Source organism: Xenopus laevis, chromosome 4S (genome assembly GCF_017654675.1).
Source record: "Xenopus laevis strain J_2021 chromosome 4S, Xenopus_laevis_v10.1, whole genome shotgun sequence".
Taxonomy (NCBI): domain Eukaryota; kingdom Metazoa; phylum Chordata; class Amphibia; order Anura; family Pipidae; genus Xenopus; species Xenopus laevis.
The window spans coordinates 80,857,850-80,868,080 of NC_054378.1; the positions used below are offsets into that span (position 1 = coordinate 80,857,850).

Consider the following 10,231-nt stretch of genomic DNA (forward strand, 5'->3'; position numbering starts at 1 on the left):
GGGAAGGAAGGTAGAATGTATGTTTAAGAGACTACCAATAAAAGGTTTTCAGTTGGAGAACTTATATTTGAATATAGATGCGTTAGTCTCTTTTTGTGGGAGAAGCTAAACCTCCCTAAATCTTCATTATTCAAAATTCATCACATTATAGGCTCTGTATCCACAATGCCTAAACATGCAGTCACCATACGGTGCAGTTACATGTGCAACACAATTTCTTCTTTGTGTTCAGCAAAGTTTATTGGATGAGTTTTCTACTATACAAGGTTTGTGAGCGTAATGTACTGTGTATTCAGTATACTGTATGTTCAATAACCATAATAATTTGAGGTTGAGAGTAGGAGTCCACACAATTAAATATGCAGAAAATGACCAACCAAGGGGAAAAAGAGAGAAGCTAATATGTATGGATGTTATACAAGAAGTGTCTAAAGAGATTAACAAGTAACTATTGTCATTTTGCCCAGAGATCAAAGCTGAATAAGTTTATTTTCTACATTTTGCCATTGGTCTCTGTTCCTCTTGGTACAGACCTATACTTGGGTAGCTGGGCTGGGGACCAAGTGAAACTGCACTTCATGTTTAAACACTCATGGGAATAAAACCTAAAGTATTACACAAAAATACTGATTCATATGAAAATAAGCATTACATTTGCAATCAGTAACCAGTGCACATGGGAGGATAGTCTGTCTGTGATGTTCGAATGCCGACCTATGGTTTCTCCGAGTAGTAGGAAACCTGATGTCTGCCAGTTAGTAACAGCAAAGAAGATAAATGCCACCTTACTCCAGAGTGACAGTAAAATGGCTGCAGCCAGATAACATTTGGGAGAAGAGCTCAAAAACATGAAAAACTTGTCAGCTCCAAAGTGATTCTGTACAAGAGATGCCAATGAATACAGAAGTACCCTCCTACCCTGAAATCAGTTTGAATCCCCTTTTCTTATGTTTCTGTAACTTATGCACTGGAACTGTTGATAACATTTCTCATTTCTCTACCTCCAACTTCCAATTCTAAATTCAATAGCATTCTTTAGAGGGAGTGGGCAATACAGTGCTTTCCTTGGCAGTGACATAGCTTAGAAGTTCAAAGTTTTTCAGATCCATATGCTCTTCCTCTTTCATACCTGGGTGCTCAGAGCATGCAACCCTCTAGATAAGCTTGGTGTAGCCGCCATCATAAGCAAGGTCCCTGGCTCTGTGCAGTGGGTGGGGGTGCAGGGAGGTATCTCTCTGCCATTGCACATGCTATCTGCAGTTCGTATGTAGAATGGAGACCCATATGGGGAATAGGCCGGTGGCACTTTAGTATGGGGCATACTGTCCAGGTGAGCAGAAGAACAGTCATGGCAAGGAAAGTGGGAGTGAGTCCCGTGACCTGGAACCTCCTCTGCCTCCTCACGGAGCTCTTCTTTCTTACAGCAGTAATACTATAATAAAGAGAAAGAGTTTAATCATGAGAAAGGTGACTTGGTATGTGTTCTAATCCAAAATACATATGTCTGCCCAATGCAGAAACAGAATTGCTGGTCAGGCTAGGAACAGGCCTATGCCCTAGCTGAGTATAACAGTGCACTAAAGACACCAACAGATCTGTGACTGACAAAAGAAACAAAATACGTGATTCAAAGTAAACATAAAGCATCTAAATCCAGTGTATAAAGAGCTTTATAGAAATGCTGGGCAGGACCAGTTGAGAAATATTTAAGCTATTAATGGTTACAATAAGAAAACGAATTGAGTAATTTAAGTAGACCCTGGACAGACGTGCAAGAGAACTAAAATTGTGCTCCTTAGCGCTCATGCAAAGATCACTTCTGCCCAGGTCTCACTACCCTCTGCACCTCACACTAGATAAAATGTGTAAACTTCTGAGATTCTGAAATGATGAAACTTTGGTTTGACATTAAGGCATAGCAGATGAGAAATTGTGAGCTGACAGCTGACATCAAAGGTCTTATTTATACAGAAAGAATAAAAAGGGGCTGCAAAGATTTGCACCAGAATGTGAATGGCAAACTAGCGGGTGCAAGCTTCTGCAGTGTGTTGGTATTAGGAAACATGATGTGGGCATCCCCCTTTCTTACCCTTTACCTGCACTCACATTTGCCAACAAAGGTGCAGCTGAAACAAGGTTGAGTGCATTTGCAGTAATCTACTAGCAGAAAGAAAGTGCAAAGCATATATAATTTTATATCCATTGGAGCTACCATAATATGTGCCTATTTGTTTATAATTTAGCCCTTCTTTGTTGGTTTCATTTTTGTTGTTATCATACTTGTAGAGTCATACTATAGAGCAGGATGCAGTTGATTATGAAACATCATTTTAAGTATGTGTTATGCTATCTGCAGCCAAGGCAACCACAACAAGCATTTAGCTACTGAACACAGATATCTCTAGGTGTGTTTCCGCTGCACAGCATATATGGTACTGACCTGAAGTCTGCAGTAGCAAAGAACCCCAATTATACACAGAAGTATGACGGTCGCTAGGATTCCTCCTGTGATGACTACAGTTCCAGCTGTCATCCGATCAATCCCCCATCAAACCTATGATAGGGAATAAACAATTTATAGTATTTGTAACTAAGCCCTGTTCAGCACCCTGAAGACATTCCTTCAGAAGGTGGATTGGGACAGGAGGTTTTCTGCTACATTAAAACATTACTGTTCTCAATATATTCTTTTAAAGATGATATGTAAAAGTCTTAAATCAGGAAAGCAAATATAGAATAAGAGGAACTTATTGCATCCCATGAAAGGCTAATCTCAGAAAATTTGAGTATATACAGTAAGTAGTAAAGAGATAGTAGTAAGAGATACTGGTTGGATATGTTTTACTTACAAAGGGCCGGTAATGCCCTCAATGTATACAATAGATGAGTCAGAGTTACAGCATCAACTTGTACTCATAGCTTAGCTGTCAATGGCCGATGCAAGATATGGTACTTAAATGTTTAAGCAAAAGCAGTGTGAACAAGGGCACTTGGTCTGATGCAATACACCCTAGGGTTCTAAGTTTAGCTTCAGCCTTGCCACTTTTATGATTTTCTCAGATTCACATAAGGTAAGAACGGATTAGAGGAAAATTTATGTAATCCCAATGTTTAAAAAAAGATTTCAATCTCAGCCCGGCAATTACAGGCCTGTAAATCTGACATCTTTTAAGGGAAAGCTATTTGAAGTTGTTTTTATTTTAATGGATCACATTTAAGATTATGTTCTGCAGAATGGCAATATAAGTAATAACAGAAAATGGTTTTATGAAAGATAGATCATATCAGACAAATTTAATTGCTTTTTATGATGACATAAGTAGGAAGTTAGGCAGTAGGGTTGCAGTAGATATGATTTACTTGGATTCTTGATACACTGCAACATAGATGTTGCTTTTTAAATGAAGGTCTGTTGGTATTAGTAACAATGCTTGTATTTGAAAACGGGAGAAGGGGCCTTAGTAGGGTGCCACATTGTTCTGCACTGGGTCCACTTTTATTTCATTTGTTCATGAGCATTGCAAGCATGTCTGTGTTTGCAGATAACACAAAACTATACAGTTCAATTCATTTAATTCAGTATATGGTATCCTTGCAAGGAGATCTGGATAAACTGGTAGACAGGACAGTCAAGTGACAGATGAGATTCAGTGTTGATAAATGTAAGGTTATACATTTGGGATGTAAAAATATGCAAGTCGCTTATATCCTAAATGGGAATAAGAAATTTACTCCTACACAAAGTTGATACAGGGAATGGTCCAATTATCCTATTGGGTTTTAGGAAGCATTTTTTCCCCTCTGAGGCAAATTGGAGAGGCTGCAGAGGTTTTTTTTGTTACCTTTCTCTAAATCCAGGTTAGACAGGTTTTACTTAGGCACATAAGTTGAACTTGATGACCATGGGTCTTTTTTTCCAACCATATCCACTGTGTTAGTATGTAAAATGTTTGTAGAAATGGATATGTTTAATCAGGATACAGCACCACATTTATATTTGATATTGTTTCTTCAAGATGTCTGTGATATAATGGAGCTGAAGCTATTGTAGATGTGTAAGAACATCCCCCATACACACTGTATAAATAATAAATCGCTGGCAGTTAGTTAAAGATCAGGTTATGGATGATAATCATCTACATGCAAATCCCCCATATTTCCAGCTTTACTTCCGGTTTGTTTGTTAGTGGTCTGTCTGTTTTGGTGTTTGTAAAAGTTTGAGAAGAGGCTGTTAAGTATTTTTTAATTCCCTACAGGCCCCTGTATGGTGTAGAATGAAGTGGAAGATGCCAGAATGCAGTGAAGCACATGATATAAAGTGAAGTATACAAATGGCTAACATTCTCCGAACATCAGTCAAGAACATTTTTTTCTACCCTGGGATTTGTACCAGCAGCTGACCTGAGACGATGTGCAGAAACAGAGGTCAGACTATTCCAATCAGCAGTATTGCTATTAGTCCTCTCCCATCTAATGCACCTTGACTGCTGCTGCACATTACTCTGGCTCAGCTGTATAAACTTAACTGCAAGAACAAATAATATATTGTATTGCTGTCTGTATTTACTTACTTTATCCCTTTTATGGGGGAAGAAAAGTGTTCATGTATGAATGGAATGTTGGCCAGATGGAGGTGCCCAACTTGGTAGCACACTCACTATCGCACTCAGTGGCTGAGGGCTAAGCAATGTTGCCTCTAACTCCTTCTTGCCTCTGTGCACACATTTTTAACTTGTGTGCACAGTTTTTTTTAAAAAAAAATGTGTGCTCAGGTCATCATTAATACAAAATGTTGTGTTTTCACACAAAATTCTTTGTGCACACCACAATTTGTTGTGCTTGCTGCCCTCAAAACTTGTGTGCACACGCATGAGCATTGGAACATTGGTGCTAAGTCATGAACATGCAATGGTATTTATTTTAAATGTATCTATTTCATTATTTATTTAAATTTATTTTAAATACCTAACCCATTACACAGGAACAGTGAATCTAATAATTGGGGCACAAATAATACGGTATAGAAACTAAAAAATGCCTTAGAGGGCCACTTCTGACCCACAGGCCTCTTGCTGGACAGCCCTGACCTAATTAATTATAGGCAGAGAGCCATATACTTATACGATGGATAGCATCAATGCACACTACTTCATAAATCCCCATTTGCTGTGCAAATACATTTGAAATGCACTAATAGACAGCGCACTCATTTATAAGCAATAAATATCTTACTGAAATAGATTTCAAAAGGTAATTTTACTCTTTCTTATATGTAGATAAGTATTTGCCAATTGAGCCCCAGAACCAGTTTATTGATCCACAGCTGCCATTCAGCAATTGCATTTAATCAGTTTAGGCAATTAGATTGATTAAAAGATAAGTAAACCTTTAAAATAAGTGAATGTAAAATTGATGAGGGTGCTATTCTAAGAACTTGTGCAGTGTACATGCATTATTTATTTTTCTTTAAAATAAATGAATTTTGTTACAACAGCGACACCTACTGGTCAGTTTCTGACTATTCTGACCACCAAGTAGTCAAGAATGTTGTCAGGAGAAAGAAAGAGGCTGCTCTGATGTTCTTCTGCTTAGGAAAAAATAGAAACCTTTCTCAAATCTTTCCTAAGAAGAAGAACATCAGAGCAGCCTCTTTCTTTCTCCTGACAACTTCCGTGACTACTTGGTGGTCAGACTGGTCTGAAACTGACCAGCAGGTGGCACTGTTCATATTCATTCATATTAAAAGTACATGTATCCCTTTATATAGTATATTGAAATTAAAGAAAAATAAATAATGAATGTACATTGTAAAAGTACTTAGAATTATTATTAATAATTTATTAATTGTACATCCACTTATTTTAAAGGTTTACATTTCCTTTAAAATGCTGATATTAAGGGGCCAATTTACTAACAATTGAATTTCTATTTTTTACACAAATCTTAAAAAATGTGTGGTTTTTCTATATATCTTAAAAACTGAAAAAAACACGAAGACCTCTAATGCAAAACTTCTCCAAGTAAAAGCTGCCAAGGTTCTATAGAAGTCAATGGGAGCTGATCTTATTTGACCTTTTTCAATCAATTTGGACTTTTAGAGGTTTTTTTTTAGATTTTTTCACTAGGAAATGTCCACAAAAATCACATTTTCAGAGGTTTTAGAGGTATATCATTTAGCACTTTTTTTAATTGTGGATCTTTTAAAAGTTAACTTTTTGAGTTAACTTTTAGTATGATGTAAAGAGATTTTATTTAGAGGTACTTATTTAGCTTTTTATTTAGCAGCTCTGCAGTTTTCAGTTTCGGCAACCTGGTTGCTAGGGTCCAAACTAATCCAGAGACTGGAATATGAATAGGAGAGGGACTGAATAGAAAGATCAGTAACAAAAACTATCAATAACAATACATTTGTAGCCTTACAGAGCATTTGTTTTAAGATGGGGTCAGTGACCCCTGCATGAAAGCTGGAAAGAGTCAGAAGAAGAAGAATTTAGAAACTATAAAATATAAATAATAAAGATTACTTGAACAGTTGCTTAGAACTGGACATTCTATAACTAAAAGTTAACTTAAAGGTGAACCACCCCTTTAATAAATCTCATTACATTCGTGGTTTGAGAGGCCTCTAAAACCACTAAAATTTGACCTCCAATATATAGGCCTCCGTGTGTTTAATTGCTGTGGGGTTCCTGCAATTGGTCAAAATTGCACCAACTTCCCCCAGTAGGTGTAAGAAAACTAACCTTCTGCTAACAGGCCAATCTGTGTTGTTAATGCATCGTGGGGGGCTCTCTGATCATGGATAGGAGAGTAAAATCCTAAACACATTTGCATTATTTATCTATTCAGATCAGAGTGATCATGTTGAGATTAAATGGTTTGAATAGTTGTACAGTACGTTTGCTCTTCAGTGCATTGCTACAGAGGTTCCATCAACAGATCTGATTAGTTAGAACCCACTGAAGATCATGAATATATGTAAATGTGATATGACTGCTAAAGACATGGGTCCATTCCAAAAACTGGATCACAGAACAAACATTCCTTATTCTATTCTATTTGCTAGTCCCTTTAGTCATTTGGCTAATAATTTCTTTTGTTGAAACTAAATTTAAAAGTTACATTCAGGTTATGGATGCTCCCACCAGATTCTGGTTCAATTTGACACACGAAGGGGCACATTTACTAAGGGTCGAATTTTAGAGTGGTAAAACTTCGAAATTCGACCATCAAATTGTAGAAATTCGATAGTTGAAGTTTGTTTTTTTCAGTTAATTAAGCTGTTTTAGATCGAATTCAAATCGTTCGATCGGTCAGTGAAATAGTTCGAATCGAACGATTCGATCGATTTAATAGATCGATCGAACAATTTTCAAAAAAACCTTTGACTTCTAAAAACTTAGCCAAATACTGGCTAAAGGTTCTAGGAGGTCCCCATAGGATAACATAGCAATTTGGCAGGTTTAAGGTGGAGAAGTGTCGAAGTCAAAGTTTTTTAAAGAGACAGTACTTCGATTTTTGAATGGTCAAATATTCGAAGTTTTTTCAATTCACATTGAATTTTGGCCTATTCGATGGTCGAAGTGTCCAAAAATAACTTCGAAATTTGAAGTTTTTGAATGCGAAAATTCACTTTGAATTCACTTCGACCATTAGTAAATGGGCCCCTCAGTATATAATATATTCTGTTCACTTCTCCAATCTCATCATGTGTTACTGACTCTTTAAAGAAGCTTATTTGTATCTCTGTTGTATGTGTGTGTGTGTGTGTAGATACACTATGCAAAGGACAGAACACAGCACTGCAAAACCTGTACTGCAATGAGAATTTTTTTACGCTTTTGACCTTACCCCCCACCACCATAAATGAGCTTTCACATGCTTTACGAATGAAGCAAGAAGCCTTAAAGGAAAAAGACCAGCACAACCTGGAGGAATGTTTTGACAAACTTAGAGCTTGGTGTAGCAATCACTTGGGCCCAGAAATGTTCAATGTAAATATTAATTCACTAAATAACAGTATAATCCCAGGTACAAATACTGGGCTCCCCTTATACCACACTGTTTAGTGCTGCCCTTGTTTACTGACACATAACATTATGTGACAAACACACATTAAACTATATCCATTCAGTGAAATGTCACCTTCTTCACAATGCTACATTTTTAGCAGTTTTAGCAGTTTTAGCCTAAGTTCCAAGAAGTCTGCAGCATGAGGGAACACTGTTTCAATAGCAGCAGACCTGGTGATTAATTTGGGGCTCCATGGTGCCCCCATATAGCTGCAGGGGGGTAAAAAGTGAGCACTAACTCTATTCAATCCTGTTCATATCCTCATCTGAGAGCTCAGGCTTGGATCCTTAGCCATCACTATCTTTGCTGCTCTCCAGAGAATAAAACAATGAATGGCAGCAGGCCATTTTAACTCGGTGCTATTTCTAATCACACAGAGTGGATCATAAACACAGACAAAATTCTTGTGGGAACCATTAGCAGAAACCAGTTGAATGGATGTGGTTTCTTATATACACACTAGACAGACATTTTGCTCAAACCCCACTGGCTGACACTGCTGCAAACACACAACACAGGATTATCAATGTCCCCTTTACAAAAATGGATCTGAGTAGGCACAGAATAGACTCCTGTAATGGGTCAGCCCCGTGGCTAATAGGAATGCAGTTCTGATGGAGATTTCTGAGCGATTCAGGCAGCACTGAAGACATTGCCCGTTGTGCAGGTTCTTTATGAGCAGATGCTGTAATTTATTGTTCAAAATATGTAAGAAGATCCATCTCACACACTAAAAACCCATTCAGGCTTCTCTCCAAATAAAAAGCTCAATCTGAGGTATCCACACTGTGCTGAAGGGACTAGATGCACCTCTGTTTTGTCACAAAACACAGGCAGCCAACAACATAATGTCAAACAGGGAGAAGAGCTTTCACATGGAAAAAGCAGAACCCCCCAAAGTGCCAGACCATTCAGTAGTAGGGCACACAAGGCCAGATGTTAGTGGCTGCCAATATGGTGAATATTTTCACTACAACATGATGAGAGAAATAGAATAGAGTAAGCCAGTATGAAAGTAAAAGCTACAGAGGATATGCAATGACAAAATTAAATATAAATATATAAGGGGAAATGTGTTTGATCACAGGAAGAGAAAATAATGTCTGTAGTACTTACACATATAAAATATGCTGGTTGAAAAGAGATCCAGAGCAAGGGCAGCTTGTCCTGAGGATGATATTAAATGGATTTTAGCGTTTCCCAGGGGAGCTGTGCTGCAGCAATACAATTATACTGGGAGGTCAGTGAATCCTCTTCCTCTTCTGTATGTAGCAAAGGCACAAACACGGCCAAGTGGTCCTGCTGCTGCTGCTGCCTCCCCTCCCCCAGCATCGGGGCTTGTCCAATAATGTAAGAAATACTGGGAGATCTGCCCCTTCCTGAAAACTGATTTTCCATTCAGCCTGGCAGCGCGGACCCGGGAGGCATAGGGTTAATCAGAAATAAGAGCATGTGATTGGGGCTGGCGGCTTTGTTCCATGGCTCAGACTGCGCCAGTGAGCGCTAATTAGCGGAAGGAGCGATGTGCAAGGTGATCAGAAGAACAGCGCTGCCCCCATTGCGATACAGTCCTGTCACCTGCAGCCCCGCGCGCTATGTGCTCTGTCCAAGGTACTGAATTCTCCCATTATCCATTGACCGCAATGTTAGCGGCTGCCGACTCCCTCTGCGCTTTTTCTTCACTCGCTCTGCCTTTATTAAATCGCTTTGACCTTCGGCTCCAAGATTACTGCCTGGCAACGCCCATTACACAGTCTATCCAAATTTGTCACAACTGTCAGTTGCGGGCTGCTGTTTGTGTAGTACTTATGAAAAGGGACAGAGTATCATAGCAGAGGCAGGAGAATGCAGACATACATATTGCAGGAAGGTGTGGGGAAGAATTCCACTGTTACTATAAATTGATATACTCCCTGGGCGAGGGACCTTACTCCCAGCAACTCCAGGTAGGCAGTATACACTGGCCCACCTGCAGGGCCGGCCTTAGGCCAATTGGACCAATTGGGCCCAATTGGGCCCCGCACCTCTGGGGGCCCCGCACTGCCCCTTTCCTTTCTATTTTGTGCCTGTATGCCCTTATTTTCCTAAATACTTGCTGTGTCAGTAGCCAGCAACACTTTGTCTAGGGGCCCCGCCAACATGGTCCCAATTGGGCCCC

At 38.9% G+C, this 10,231-nt stretch overlaps 1 long non-coding RNA gene across 1 annotated transcript; it reads right to left on the reverse strand.

Moving 5' to 3' along the window:
* Window positions 1-9,878, reverse strand: LOC108715649. The gene is made up of 3 exons (XR_001935563.2): window positions 9,190-9,878; window positions 2,441-2,554; window positions 1-1,432 (listed from the first exon to the last, which is right to left on the reverse strand). It is a non-coding gene; the product is annotated as an uncharacterized LOC108715649 (long non-coding RNA).
* Between the last annotated feature and the right edge of the window lie 353 nt (window positions 9,879-10,231).